The sequence below is a fragment of the Schistocerca serialis genome, chromosome 1, assembly GCF_023864345.2.
Source record: "Schistocerca serialis cubense isolate TAMUIC-IGC-003099 chromosome 1, iqSchSeri2.2, whole genome shotgun sequence".
Classification (NCBI taxonomy): Eukaryota; Metazoa; Arthropoda; class Insecta; order Orthoptera; family Acrididae; genus Schistocerca; species Schistocerca serialis.
Window position 1 is genome coordinate 366,022,678 of NC_064638.1, and position 16,536 is coordinate 366,039,213.

The window sequence follows — 16,536 nt, forward strand, 5'->3', positions numbered from 1 at the left end:
AAAGGCATTTGACTCCGTCCCGCGCTCTCGTTTACTGAAGGAAAAAATGGGAGCTTCGTGAGTATCGTATCAGATATGCGAATGGGTTCAAAACTTCCTCGCAGCTAGAACCCAGCACGTCGCCCTTAACGAAACAAAATCGCCAGATGTAAGGATAAATTCCGGAGTACCCTAAGGAAATATCGAAGGACCGTTACTGTTTACAGTGTGTACAAACGATCTAGCAGAAAGCGCCGGACTCTGCTTAAGACGTTCGTAGATGATGAGGTTGTCTATGAGAAAGAGGCAACGCAAGAAGACAGTATCGATCTACAAAATGTGACTGATGAATGATGCAGACTCTGGCACGCTTAACGTAAATAAATGTAAAATAGTGCGCATACGTAGGAAAAGAAATCCACTGATGCACAACTACACTATTGACGACAAATTTGTGGGAATAGTACCTTCCGCAAAAATCTAGTAGTACCTATCTAGAGCGACCTTAAGTAGAATGATCACATAAAACAAATAGGAGGAAAAGTAGGTGCCAGACTGATGGTTCAAATGGCTCTGAGCACTATGGGACTTAACTTCTGAGGTCATCAGTCCCCTATAACTTAGAACTACTTAAACCTAACTAACCTAAGAACACCACACACATCCATGCCCGAGGCAGGATTCGAACCTGCGACTGTAGCGGTCGCGCGGTTCCAGACTGAAGCGCCTAGAACCGCTCGGCCACACCGGCCAGCTGCCAGACTGAAATTCATAGGAAGACTCTTAAGGAAATATAACTCAGCCACCAAAGTAGTGACTTACAATACGCTTGTTCCGTCGATTCTTGAGTACAATTCACCTGTCTGAGACCCTTACCATGCAGGACTGATAGAACAGATACACTACTGGCCATTAAAATTGCTACACCAAGAAGAAATGCAGATGATACCCGGGTATTCTTTGGGCAAATATATTATACTAGAACTGACATGTGATTACATTTTCACGCAATTTGGATGCATAGATCCTGAGAAATCAGTACCCAGAACAACCACCTCTGCCCGTAATAACGGCCTTGATACGCCTGGGCATTGAGTCAAACAGAGCTTGGATGTTGTGTACAGGTACAGCTGCTCATGCAGCTTCAACACGGTACCACAGTTCATCAAGAGTAGTGACGGGCGTATTGTGACAAGCCAGCTGCTCGAACACCATTGGCCAGACGTGTTCAATTGGTGAGAGATCTGGAGAATGTGCTGGCCAGGGCAGCAGTCGAACATTTTCTGTATCCAGAAAGGCCCGTATAGGACATGCAACATGCGATCGTGCATTATCCTTCTGAAATGTAGGGTTTCGCAGGGATCGAATGAAGGGTAAAGGCACGGGTCGTAACACATCTGAAATGTAACGTCCAGTGTTCAAAGTGCCGTCATTGCGAACAAGAGATGACTGAGGTGTGTAACCAATGGCATCCCATACCATCACGCCGGGTGATACGTTAGTATGGCGATAACGAACACACGCTTCCAATGTGCGTCCACCGCGATGTCGCCAAACACGGATGCGACCATAATGATGGTGTAAACAGAACCTGGATTCATCCGAAAAAATGACGTTTTGCCATTCGTTCACCCAGGTTCGTCATTGAGTACACCATCGCAGGCGCTCCTGTCTGTGATGCAGCGTCAAGGGTAACCGCAGCCACGGTCTCCGAGCCGATAGTCCATAGTACTGCAAACGTCGTCTAACTGTTCGTGCAGATGGTTGTTTCCTTGCAAACGTCCCCATCTGTTGACTCAGGGATCGAGACGTGGTTGCAGATCCGTTACAGCCATGCGGATAAGATGCCCGTCATCTCGACTGCTAGTGATACGAGGCCGTTGGGATCCAGCACGGCGTTCCGTATTACCCTCCTGAACCCACCGATTCCATATTCTGCTAACAGTCATTGGATCTCGACCAACGTGAGCAACAATGTCACGATGCGATAAACCGTAATCGCAATAGGCTACAATCCGACCTTTATCAAAATCGGAAACGTAATGGTACGCGTTTCTCCTCCTTACACGAGGCATCACAACAACGTTTCACCAGGCAACGCCGGTCAACTGCTGTTTGTGTATGAGAAATCGGTTGGAAACTTTCCTCATGTCAGCACTTTGTAGGTGTCACCACCGGCGCCAATCTTGTGTGAATGCTGTGAAAAGCTAATCATTTGCATATCACAGCATCTTCTTCCTGTCGGTTAAATTTCGCGTCTGTAGCACGTCATCTTCGTGGTGTAGTAATTTTAATGTCCAGTAGTGTAGAAAAGGTCCAACTAAGAGCGATGCGTTTCGTCAACGGAGCGCTTAGTCGGCGCGAGAGCCTTACAGAGACCCTCAACAAACTCCTTGGGCAGATGCTTCAAGAGAGACGTTATGCATCACGGAGAGGTGTGCTATTAAAATTTTGAAAGAGTGCTTTCCGGGAAAAGTCGGACAACATACTACTTCCCTCCGCCCTCCTCCTCCCCACCACTTACATCTTGCGAAATGATGACGCTGAGAAAACTCGAGAAATTAGAGCCAGGACAGAGCTTTGCCCACATTCATTCTTCCCACGCCCCGTTCCGGAGTCGAACAGGGAAGGGAGGATTAGTTAGTGGTATTAGAAATACCCTCCGCCGCACACCGTCACGTGGCTTGCGAAATATTGATGTAGATATACAACATTATTTCGTAAATTACAGCACGTCTTTCTCTGTATTGTCGGAAACAGGTCAATAAAGAAAAGCAAGAAGTTTCATTATCATGTTTTATTTTTTTGACATGAAATTTATGAGTTAATTTTTTTTTTTTTTTTTTTTTTTTTTTTTTTTTACAGATCGATCGAGTCGCCGATATGCTTCATTGTAGCATCAATTGAAACTGGCTCTGCAACCGAAACTGCCAATAATTCATAAAAAAGGCTTGTTGCCTTTAATTGAACAGCCTTCGTGGAGTAATATGGCGTTTATATCTCCGCCTTAATGTTACGGATCACAACAGAACAAGTGCCTAATCTGAAGCTTAAAATAATAACAGTGAAAACAGAGGAACCTGTACCTCGGTTTGCGGAAATAAAGCGACAACCACAGGAGACAGCACGTAGACGGCGAAATACAGAACTGCAGAAAGCAGCAAAGAAACTTTTTTTTGTGTTTTCCGGAAGGTGCTGTTACAAAACCTTTATTGAAGTGACTCCGGTTGCATAGGAAAAAACTTCTCAACATAAGATTCGTATTCATTTCAACGTAATGCAACAATATCATTGCCGTATGTAAGGAGATGTTAGTTCTCGATGATGACATCATCATCATAATCATCATCATCATCGTAATGATCATGAGTACTGAGAGTGAAAGCGATTATGTTCTTCTATAAAAGGATAGAGATAAAAATGTGGAAACAGTATGGAGTAACAGGTAAACACATAAACTAGTACTGCCTGTTCATCCGTTGCAGAATTTCGCAGTCGGTTGTCATATCCCGGATGTCACTGGTTTTGGGGCTTTATTCCGTGGTCTAAGGCCAACTCTATGGCACCTAAGTGAGCCGATGACAAATGATAAAAGGACATTAAGCCATCAATAATTCACGACAGCAGTCCGTAGCTTCCGGGAACTGATTGTTACAGTTCTGCATTGGTGTTTAGTATCCGACAACATTAGAAATCGAGTGTCGTAAGAAGACGCGTACCACCAAAAAACGCCAGCAGCCATAATAACAACGAGGGTAACCTTAATCTGTCCTCCACGAACCGCGATAAAATAATCATAAAGCTGTTTATTGCAGCCGAAAATTTCCGAGAAAAGGAATTAACACTGTCAGATAGCCTTTACAAAGTAAAAAGTAGTCTCAGTGGTGACCCAATCAAACTGCATCCGGTACGAAAGAACTGCAACGACTATACAAAGGACATGCACAGCATTTAACGAAGAAGACTCCTGAATGGCATGAAGATGTAAACGCTGATAAAAGAATGGAACGAAGTAGTATTTAGAAAGAATGATGCTGATCTTCGAGTTATTTAAAACGAAAGAAAAGTCTAATTTTGTGATATCATAGTTATTTTCAGAACACAGTATTCTTCTATTTCGTAATCTCATCTAGTGTTCGCTTTGAATCTCTGCACTTTTTATGAGAACTCATAGAATCAGACTAAGACTGTGCGAGCTTTCGATGTTCCGTAGTAAATATCTGGAACTGTAATTTGATTCTTACCTTTACAAAATGCTCGCATGTAGAAAAGCCGAACTATACACCCTCGGAAGTCAATGTCTATTGTTGCTGTAAATATTTGTGGGTTTAGTGCAGTGGTCGTCAAACTGCCGCCCGAATCAGGTATCCATGCAGCCCGCGATTCTCAGCCGTATTTTTATAATAATGTGCACCTAGCTACTAACGGCGGGATCCAAAAAATGTCAACTAACTACTTAACAGCATCTTTTTCCCTCATTAGTAAAGGAAAATATATACACAGACAGTAATATTTTACGATGTACAGAATTTCAACTTACGTTGGTGAATTCGTGCGCCGCTTACGTCAATGGCAGAGTGTTAGAAATATTTTATCGTCTGCCTTCCATTGCTGACAATTCACGAGTATGCGCAACTAGCACCGTTCAGCTGCTATGCTGCAAATGTAAAGCATAAGTAACATGTTATTGTGAATGCGCATTATATAGATGGTCTTTAAATGTGGTGCACGCTTATAGCAAGTAATATGAATCCAAATTAAGGCTATCAGAATACAATGCAATGAGTAAAAGAAAAATGATACCCAAACTTTAAGTAAACATTTGTGATCGTGTCTCATATTGCAGATACGGTCATTAATTAACATAACGTACTAAGTTACCAATTAATAGAAAGATCGGCAGGGGAAGGTGTAATAAAGTTGCCAGGGCGGAAAAGTGAAAGTGACCATGGCTTTTTTTTTTTCCCCCTTAACAGCGATCCTGCTTGCCGAGAAGTGATCAGACTAGTTTTAATATGCATCGTCATTGTTGCCAGTGAGACTGACAGAGGAAACATGTTCCTTTAATTTTTTAGTACAACTTCTTTGTCTTTGAGTCGTCTAATGTAAGATAAGTCAATTACATTATTCTTGTTATCTCACTTGCACGGAGAGTAATACTTTTTTACTTTTTTACAGTATCAAATTTAAGCAACGTCTTTTGGCTTAAAAATGTAGCTTCAGTTTGATAGTTGCTTCTTGTTACCACTAATGCCGACATGGTGTCCAATGGGGAAAAGTGGCCGCGGTGTTCACCCCAGCAAGAGTTACTCACTTCCAAAAAAACATGCACAGTACAACAGATAACACTGATTTCTAAAGCCTTTTATATACAAGCTATCATCTGACATTCTATCCACGTGTGATTGTTTTGAATTAATTATGTTACTTAAAACAAGAAGTCTGGCAACGGTCTGCTGCAGTCGCTTGGTATCATTTGAGATACTATGGCATGAAGACTGCTAGAAAATGTGCCCGGAAATGAGAAAAACAAACATGAGATCCTGTTGAGACGCCACTGGCTACAGAGCTCGTTTACGTACGGAAAATTAGTCACTATGCAAGCCTTCAGAAACTTGCGTGTAGTTCCAATATATTATTTTCCTTTTCACTTAAAAATGTTTGCTTGTAGATTCAAAATCAATAACCATGGTTTGGTGAAAACTGAACTTCTCTTTGAGTGCCCCTCCCCCCTTCGCACTTTCCTAAGCGACTCGACTTGTTGCCCTACAATGTATCGATATTGGCTCCTAAACAAAAAAGTCTGACGACAACCGGCTTTTTGTGCGTTCAGTAGTCTTATTGTCGATACCATGTAAGTCTTCTGCTAAAAATATGCTGCCCGACGGAGCACAAAGAACTACAGGTAACAAGGGTCTCCCTTATGTGTGTTTAAAAAAGATGTGTGTTGTCCAGTTTTGTTAGAACTTGAAGTGTACTCCAAATGTAGATCCCACGAGATACCGACAGGACTAAAAATGTATAACTGTACATTTTATTCGCCATTTAATTGTGAAACTCTTCTTAGATGATACTGATACAAGCTCCTTCAGAAATGCTTGAATGAAATGAAACGATCGTATGGTACTATTAGTTGGGACTGGTCGGCGTCCTAGTGCAAATATTTCTGTTTGACCCAACTTCGGCGACTAGCAGGTTTGTGTGATAAAGATGAGATGAAATAATCAGGACAACACAAACACCCGATCCCCCAACGAAGAAAATCTTCGACCCGGTCGGAAATCGAAGTCGGGACCCTGCGATCTACAGGCAGCGACGCTGACCACTAGACGACCAACAGCGGACATCATGATTTAAAAAAGCGTTTTATCTAAAAAATTCAGCTCACATGCAAGTCGATTTCCTTTAAATTCTCAGTTTTGTAAGTCACGTCCACAAACAAACAAACAAAAATTCAGTCTTTATGTTGTGCAGTGTGTGTACGAGAGTTGTAAGAAGATATAGTGGTAAAGTCCTACAATTCATAGGAAGTCTCATAGGCGTTCGGCTGACAAATTCAGAACGATTTTTAGTAATTGAATCTTTCGCTTGTGAAGTATAAATATAGTGTTTTAGTACCGAGCTCACTGCTCTGTTGCGGCTTTAAGGAAGTCATTGAGCTTAATGTCCCCCTTGGATGGACAGATGAACCCCTACAATGTCATAATCCTGACTTCATAAGGCACTGCCGACAGGTTTGACATTCAGGCCACGATAATGACTCTCGACGTGGTAATCGTAAACTGCACTCTGACATACCCGTTCCCCTCGTGACCTCCCAGCTTTCTCAGTCTGACTGGTTAGTGTTGTGCCTTCGGGTGCACAGAGGAGTCGTTGATACCGATTTTCTGCACTCTTTCGGGTCTGCATTCTTTCGGGCGTTCAGTAGAGATGATTCCATTTTAGTGCTCTAAAAATGAAATCAACTACTCATTTGAACATCCCAAAGCACACCTTACATCTTTGTTGCCCTTTCCACTCAAAGTTTGATGACCAAACTTGATTCCACAATCAGAATTTCAAGCTACCTCCGTGTCTACAATCCCAGCGCTCGTGTGCCTTAACGACGAAAGATACAGTAAAATAATTCTAATTACTACAGTGTTCGAAGAGAGTGTAAATTAATTCGGTACACCAGAGTTTGAGACATATTGGCCGCATATTCTGACAAGCTGAGTTTCGTAATCAACTGTCTTCGACTGGAGCAATGTTAATGTTTCAGATGTTTTAAGTAATAGTTAAATACAAATAGAGCGGTTTCCTTTTGCTACGTTGATGAAGGGATCCCCAGGAGTCATTTTCATTTTCATTTTCTTTCCTTTTATTTCTCTTCTGTCTGTTCTATTTGCAACTAAAGAGAAAGGCGTCGCAATGTGGAAGACGATGGACTCGTCTTGCAGAGAACAATGAGCCAAATTTCCGACGAGTTAGGGTTTCTGTGGTTTCCTTAAATATGTTAAGCCAAATATAAGGACGGCACCTTGGAAAGGATACAGCCGATTTCTGACTCCCTCTTTCCTAAATCCGAGTTTATTCCCTGTCTATAGTGGCACCGTCGTCGATGTGACAAACTCTGGCCTTCCCTCCTGTTACGGTTAGCAGGTTCTACGGTAACACTCCATTCGCTTTGTTGCCAGCATCTTAGAAGCCTACAAGCAGTAATCAGAAGATCTGCATTTGGATCTGTAGTCCAAAAGCCACCTAAAGTGCTTGGAAGAGAAAAGATCCAGCACCATTTCCATCTCTCCAACCCCCTTTACTGCATGATCTCCAGTTCCCCTGCATGTTCTTTCACGGAAAATATGGAAACACCAAAAACATACATTACAAAGCATAAAACTAGATGGGAAGCCCGTCGACGTTGAATACAGTTTCCTGTCGTCTCGGAATTGATAAACACATATCCAGTATGGCTTTCAAGGGAATTTTACACCATTCTTCTTGCAAAATTGTGAACAGTTCAGGTAACGGTTATGGAGGTGGGTAGCGATCACGACATCTCCTCTCCAAAGTAGACAAAAAGGCGCAATCATATAGAGATCTGGTGCCTCTGGCGGCCAGGGGAGATGCAACAACTCATCCTCGTGCTCACAAAGGCATTCTGGATTATGCGAGCTGAGTGAGCAGGGGCGTTAACTTTCTAGGACACAGCGTCACAACTGAGGAACAAACACTGCGCCATAGGATGTACCTGATCAGCCAAAATGGTCACATAAGCTTTGGCAGTAATGCGAGATTGCAGGGTACCCATGTGGTCCATGGAATACCAAATGACGTCGGCGGCAATGTTTCACTCTGGAACTTGGTCAGAAGTTCGAAACAGTATTCGACAAGATTTATCCGATCAAATGACTTTGTTCTATTGCTCCATAGTGTAGATTTTAAGACTTCAGCAGCACGTTTTCCTGTTAAGGACTTGTCCATCACAAACATATAGTTTCGAAATTCCAGCTCGCCCTGCAGTTTCCAGCTTATGGAGCTTTTTTCGTATTTTTGGAGCTGAGAGGTTTCGCGTGTGCGACATTCAGTTCTGCAGCTGTCGTCCTCTTCTTTTTCGTCACAGTCCCCTACAATGAACGTCTGTCACGATTACTGAACACACAATTTCGTCCGCATTGTGACGTAGCGAACGATACTTTCCGGCTCTCCAGCACACGAGCTCCAACAATTTTCTCACGTTCGAATTCACTTAGCTCCTACACAACGCACTCACGACTACACAGGACATTGTTCTCACCACGATTGACACATGCAACTGGGGACACTGCACACGTGCCGTTAGTGGTCAAATACTGCAGCACTACCTGCAGGTTTGGCTGATATCTGCATTTATGTTCAAGCATGCATTTCTCTCAGTTTTTCCACATTTTGGCCAGTTTCTGTATGTGGATGGAAGCAATTACTTGACTGACAGGTTTTGGACCAGTTTGTGGAGCTTGCTAGCTTTGGATGAGCATGTACGAGACGCTATCGCGCTTCCTAAACGATTCCGCGATGAAATATCTCATCTATTAATCCCATCTCAAAAACGTCACAGACTAACGACCGATTATCAAGAATCAGTCAAAAGTAGTTTACCGATATCTCTTCTTTCTTGTTTCTTGATCCCGGCTTCTTGAGATCTCTTGTGAAGAGTCACGGTAAAAGTTTAGTAGTGGCGGGGAACAATCTGTTGTGGGTGAACTCGTTGCCGACTAATAATCTGTCCAGTTAATGTGTAATAATAATATATAGTATAAGTATTCAGATAAACCTTATTACACTTCCAGAAGATTTAATAATTCCACCTGGTACAGTTTATCCTAGAATTTGAAGCTGATTGCCCTGTTTTATTGAAGTAATGTCCCTTCTGTTATATTGGCATTTATTAATAGTTGTGTTGGTGAGTATTCAAAATCTACTTGCAATTAATGTTTATATATCAATAAGAATAGTGTTCGTCAGTGAACTGCAATAAATGCTCAAAATGATGTCCGTCAACCTCTGTGCATTTGGCAATACGTGTAACGATATTCTTCTCAACAGCGAGTAGTTCGCCTTCCATAATGTTCGCACATGCATCGACAGTGCGCTGACGTATGTTGTCAGGCGTTGTCGATGGATCACGATGGCAAATATCCTTCAACTTACCCCACAGAAAGAAATCCGGGGACGTCAGATCCGATGAACGGGCGGGCCAGTCCACCAGTCATGAAATATGCTATTCAATACCCCTTCAACCGCACGCGAGCTATGTGCCGGACATCCATCATGTTGGAAGTACATCGCCATTCTGTTATGCTTTGAAACATTTTATAGTAACATCGGTAGAACATTGCGTAGGAAATCAGCATACATTGCACCATTTGGATTCCATCGATAAAATGGGGGCCAATTATCCTTCCCCCCATAATGCCGCACCATTCATTAACCAGCTAAGGTCGCTGATGTTCCACTTGTCGCAGCCATCGTGGATTTTCCGTTGCCCAATAGTGCATATTATGCCGGTTTACGTTACCGCTGTTGTGAATGATGCTTCGTCGCTAAATAGAACACGTTCAAAAAATCTGTCATTGTCCCGTAATTTCTCTTGTGCCAAGTGGCAGAACCGTATACGACGTTCAAAGTCGTCGCCATGCAATTCCTGGTGCATAGAAATATGGTACGGGTGCAATCGATGTTGATGTAGCATTCTCAACACAGACGTTTTTGAGATTCCCGATTCTCGCGCAATTTGTCTGCTACTGATGTGCGGATTAGCCCCGACAGCAGCTAAAACACCTACTTGGGCATCATCATTTGTTACAGGTCGTGGTTGACGTTTCACACGTGGCTGAACACTTCCTGTTTCCTTAAATAACGTAACTATCCGGCGAACGGTCCGGACACTTGGACGATGTCGCCCGGATACCGAGCAGCATACATAGCAAACGCCCGTGGCCATTTTGATCACAATAGCCATACATTAACACGATATCGGCCTTTTCTGCAATTGGTAAACAGTCTATTTTAACACGGGTAATGTATCACGAAGCAAATACCGTTCGCACTGGCGGAATGTTGCGTGATATCACGTACTTATTATACGTTTGCGATTATTACAGTGCCATCTGTCACAAAGTGACACACGAATATGAAATAAAAAAATGGGGGTTCCTGTTTAAAAAAAAAAAACGCAGTTGATATCCGTTTGACCTATGGCAGCACCATGTAGCGGCCACCATAGCGCCACCTGGTTTCCCCCTTCAAGCTAGACGAGTTTCGTTCTTTGTAGTTTTTTCGTTTGATGCTTATTTCTTGAGATATTTGGCCCGGTCACTATCAGTAGACCACCCTGTATACAGATGGTAAAAGTATCGCGTATGCGAGGTACAAAAGGGCAGCTGTCATTTATACTCAGGTGACTCATGTGAAAAGCCCGCATCTCGTGGTCGTGCGGTAGCGTTCTCGCTTCCCACGCCCGGGTTCCCGGGTTCGATTCCCGGCGGGGTCAGGGATTTTCTCTGCCTCGTGATGGCTGGGTATTGTGTGCTGTCCTTAGGTTAGTTAGGTTTAATTAGTTCTAAGTTCTAGGGGACTGATGACCATAGATGTTAAGTCCCATAGTGCTCAGAGCCATTTGAGCCATGTGAAAAATGGAACTAGACGCATGGGATATTCCATCGTTAGGGAATTCATTATTCCGAGATACACAGTGCCAAGTGTGTACCGACAATACCAGATTTTAGGCATTACATCTCGCCATGGACAACGCAATGGCTGACGGCCTTCTCTTAGCGACGGAGAGCAGTAGCATTGCCACAGGAGTTGTCACTGCTAACAGACAAGCAACACTGCATGTAATAACCGCAGAAATCAATGTGGAATGTGCGACGAAGCATGCGTTATGATAGTGCGGCGAAATCCGGCTTTAATGGACTATGGCACCAGACGACGGACACGAATGCCTTTGCTAACAGCACGACAGGGCCTGCAGCGCCGCTGCTGGGCTCCTGACCATATCGGTTGGATCCTAGATGACTGGAGAAAAGTGAGCTGGTCTGATGAATCCCGATTTCAATTGGTAACAGCTGATAGCAGGATTCGAATACGGCGCATACCCCTCGAAGCGGTGGACCCAAGTTGTCAGTAAGGGACTGAGCGAACAGGTAGTTGTTCCATCATGGTGTGGGCTGTGTTTACATGGAATGGACTGGGTCCACTGATCCAACTGAACCGATCATTAACTGGAAATGGCTATGTTCGGCTACTTGCAGATCATTTGCAGCCATTCATGGCCGTCTTGTTCCCGAACAACGATTGAATTTTTATGGATGACAATGCGCCATGTCACCGGGGCACGGTTGTTGGTGATTGGTCTGAAGAACATTCTGGACGTTTCGAGTGAATGACATGACCACTCCAATCCCCCGACATGGAATTCCATTGGGCATTAATGGGACATAATCGAGAGCTCAATTTGTGCACAAATTCCTCCACCGGCAACACTTTCGCAGCTATGGAGGGCTATACGAGAGACAGCATACACCAATATCTCTGCAGAGCACTTCCAGAGATTTGTTGAGTCCATGACACGCCGAGTTGCTGCTCTACGCCGAGCAAAATGATGTCAGACACGATATTACGAGGTACCTGATGACTTTTGTCACCTCAGTGTACATCGATATGGGTGCATTCTGCAGGATATTTTGCCTCTGTGACAGGTCCCAGGTCCCAGTAAGTATTCATCAATATGTTAATCAAACAATAATGAGTCTTTTCGTCCACTCGTGGGCAACACGTTACATTTATTTACGTGGACGGTCAGTTTCCCGGATCTGCATGAGAACTAATCCTCTCTGTCTTCCTACGAGTTGCTAATATTTTCTGGTATTGCCACTTTCCTAAATACTACAGCGGAATCATCTGTGAACAGATTCATGGAGTCTCCGATATCTTCCTTCAAATTATTTATGTGTATCGTGAACGATAGCGGTCCTATAACAGTTTCTCTATTAAGAATGACGTTCTAACCTCTATCTGCTAGGAAGCGCTCAGCTCAACCAGAAACCGAAATCATTTTGTGAACACAAATAGTGCAGTGACAGCGCAGGGGCTGCTACGGTGGCAGGTTCGAATCCTGCCTCGGGCATGGATGTGTGTGATGTCCTTAGGTTAGTTAGGTTTAATTAGTTCTAAGTTCTAGGGGACTTATGACCACAGCAGTTGAGTCCCATAGTGCTCAGAGCCATTTGAACCATTTGACAGCGCAGGACGCCTCCAGGGAGGCAAGGATCGCTTCATAAAGCTCGACTCGGCTATCTATTGTCTTCTGGACTCATTACAGAACACAAGCTCGCATTTTAAAGAATCCGTGTTCATTCACACAAGGGGGATTGAAAGAGTCAAAAAAGATCATAATACATACAAGTACCTCATCCGGTTTAATCGTCTATTCTCTGTTGAGAGATATTAGCTTTCTATTCGACGTTCACTTACCTCAATGCATACGATTTACAAGTTTATGTTGTAGCTGAAATAAAAAAACTATACATTGTAGTTCCTCCGTGGAAATATTTCGGTAGACCAAATTCAGTATTTACATCTTCTTTGGTTCATCCTTAGTTTGGCGCCAGTATGATCTCTGAGCGGCAGTGAAGATGATTTTAATCCGTTTACTGAGACGGCCGCTGTGGCCGAGTGGTGCTAGGCACTTCAGTCCGGAATCGCGCTGCTGCTACGGTCGCAAGTTCGAATCCTGCCTGGGGCATGGAAATCTGTGATGTCCTTAGGTTAGTTAGGTTTAAGTAGTTCTAAGTCTAGGGGACTGATGACCTCAGATGTTAAGCTCCATAGTGCTTAGAACCATTTGAACCATCTGACCCGTTTACTGTCTCTACGTAAAATCACAGTTTCTAAGGAATACATGTCACATCGGTATATAGAAAACATCTTAATTGTCTGATAGATTCTCGTATTGCAGATTTTTCTAGCCGCCTAGGCTGAGGCTTCGTTTAAATTTATAATGAAGCTCGCGTTGCTTTCTTAACAAAAACTTAAGAATTTGAAAACGCTGGAATTCATTGACTGGTCTATTATCACGTTGATATACACTTACGAACCGAAATATGATGACCACCAGCCACCGCAATAGTGAACGCCGTGTGATGGTGTAGCAGCCATGTGATGCAGTATGGTAAGTCAATAACCGAACGAGAGAGGAATGGAGACTCGTTTCAGTGACGATACGGGCCACAAACGGGAAAACAACACACACAAGCGACTTTGATAGATGGAAAATTGTTATGACCCAGTGCCTGAGAAGGAACATCTTGGAAACGGCGAAGCTGGTCGGTTGTTCCCATGTTACTGTCTTAAGCATCTACGGAATGCGGTTGAAGATTGGTGGAACCACAAGTAGGCGACAAACCGTTGGACGCCCACGCCTCACCACAGAATGGGGAAGTCAGGGGCTTCCTTGCACTGTACAGCAGAATAGACGGCGATCAGTGGCAGATCTGGCGGCAGAGTACAATGATAGTGCAGGCACAAGTGTTTCAGAGCACACGGTTAAGCCAACACTGCTGCTAGAGAATCGGCGGCAAACGTTCCCTGTGTGTTCCCATACTGACCCAACGATAAAGTCATTTACCATTACAGTTGGTCATGGGATCATCGTGACTGGAAGAGTGGATCAATAGAAACGTTTCTAGTAATCGGATGCCCACGTTTGTAGCTATATCAGGTTAATAGTCTTGTCTGGACACACCATCATCCAGATGCACAGCTACTCGTAACATCCACCGTACACAGGCTGTTGGGGGCAATATTATGCTTTGGGAGACATTCACTTGGGCTTCTGTTAGACCAGTGGTAGTAATAGAAGCACAATGACAGCTCTGGACTACTTGAAGAATTTTGTGGACCACCTGTATCCCCTCTTGATTGATGTCTTCCCCGATGGCGATTACATCTTCTAACGAAGTAGCTATCCGTGTCGCAAGACCAGAATCGTGCTACAATGGTTTGAGGATAAGATAGTGAACTCACACTGATGTCTCGGCCATCAAATTCGCCTAATATAAATCCTTTGGAACACATCAAACGAGTGCCCGACTCATACAATTATAGTTGTGGCGACTTTAATTTACCCTCAATATGTTGGCAAAAATACATGTTTAATTCCCGAGGTACGCATAAAACATCATCCGAAATTGAGCTAAACGCATTCTCTGAAACTGATTTCGAGCAGTTAATTTATGAATTCATGCGAATAGTAAACGTTTGTGAAAGTACACGTGACCTCTTAGCAACAAATAATCTTGAGATAGTAACGAGCATCAAAACGGATTAGTGAACACAGGGCTATCGTAGCAAGACTGAATACTGTAACCCCAAATCCTCTAAAAATAAACGAACAATATACCTCTTCAAAAAAGCAGATGAAGATTCATTTGACGCTTTCCTGAGAGACGATCTCCACTCCTTCCAAATTAACAATGTAAGTGTAGATCAGATGTTGCTTGAATTCAAAGGAATAGAATCGGCAACAATTAAGAGATTTACACCCAATAATTTAACAAACGACGTGAGCTGACCATCCCTGGTACACAAAACGGGTCAGAACACTGTTGCAGAAACAACGGAAACATACCAAATTTAAACGGATGCAAAATATCCAAGATTGGCAATCGTTTATAGAAGCCCGAAATTTAGCGCGGAATTCAATGTGAGATGCTTATAATAGTTTCCATAATGTAACTTTCTCTCGAAACCTGGCAGAATTTCCAAAGACATTCTGGTCGTATGTGTAGTATGCTAGCGGCAAGACACAATCAATGCCTTCTCTACCCGATAGCAATGGAAATACTATCGACGACAGTGCTGCCAAAGAACCTTCCGAAATTCCTTCATCAAAGAAGACGAAGTAAATATTCCACAATTCGAATCAAGAACAGCTGCCAACATGAGTAACGTAGAAGTAGATATCCTCGGAGAAGTGAAGAACTTAAATCACTTAACAAAAGCTAGAATTCCGGTCCATACTGTAAACTAGTTAGATTCAAGATACAAGAGCTGATACAAGAGCTCCATGCTTAACAATCATATATAACCGTTCGCTCGCCGAAAGTTACATAGGTCACACCAGTACTCAAGAAAGATAGTAGGACTAAATTACAGGCCCATTTGTTAACTTTGGTATTCATCAGGGTTTTGGAATATATAATGCGTTCGAACACTAAGAATTACCTTCAAAAAATGATCTACTGACACACAATCAACACGGATTTAGAAAACAATTTTCCTATGCAAGATAACTAGCTTTTTTACTCACACGAAGTATTGAGTGCTATTGACAAGGGATTTCAAATTGATTCCGTATCTCTAGATTTCCAGAAGGCTTTTGACACTGTACCTCACAAGCGGCTTGTAGTGAAACTGCGTGCTTATGGAATATCGTCTCAGTTGTGTGACTTGATTCGTAATTTCCTGACAGAGAGGTCACAGTTCGTAATAACTGACGGAATGTCATCGAGTAAAACAGAAGTGATTTCTGGCGTCTCCCAAGGCAGTTGTATAAGCCCTTTGCTGTACCTCATGTATATAAACGATTTAGGAGACAATCTGAGGAGCCATCTTAGGTTGTTTACGTATGAAGCTGTCGGTTATCAGAAGATCAGACCAAATTGCAAAATTATTTACAAAAGATATTTCTATGCTGTGAAAATTAGCAATTGACCCTAAATAACGAAAAGTGTGAGATCATCCATATGAATGCTAAAAGGAAACCGTTAAACTTCGGTTACACGATAAATCAGTCTAATCTAAAAGCCGTAAATTCAGCTAAATACCTAGATATTACAATTACGAACAACTTAAATTGGAAGGAACACACAGGAAATGTTGTGGGGAAGGTTAACCAAAGACTGCGTTTTACTGGCAGGACACTTAGAAAATGTAACAGATCTACTAACGAGACAGCCTAAACAACGCTTTTCCGTCCTCTTTTAGAATACTGCTGCGCGGTGTGGGATCCTTACCAGATTAGGTTGAGAGAGT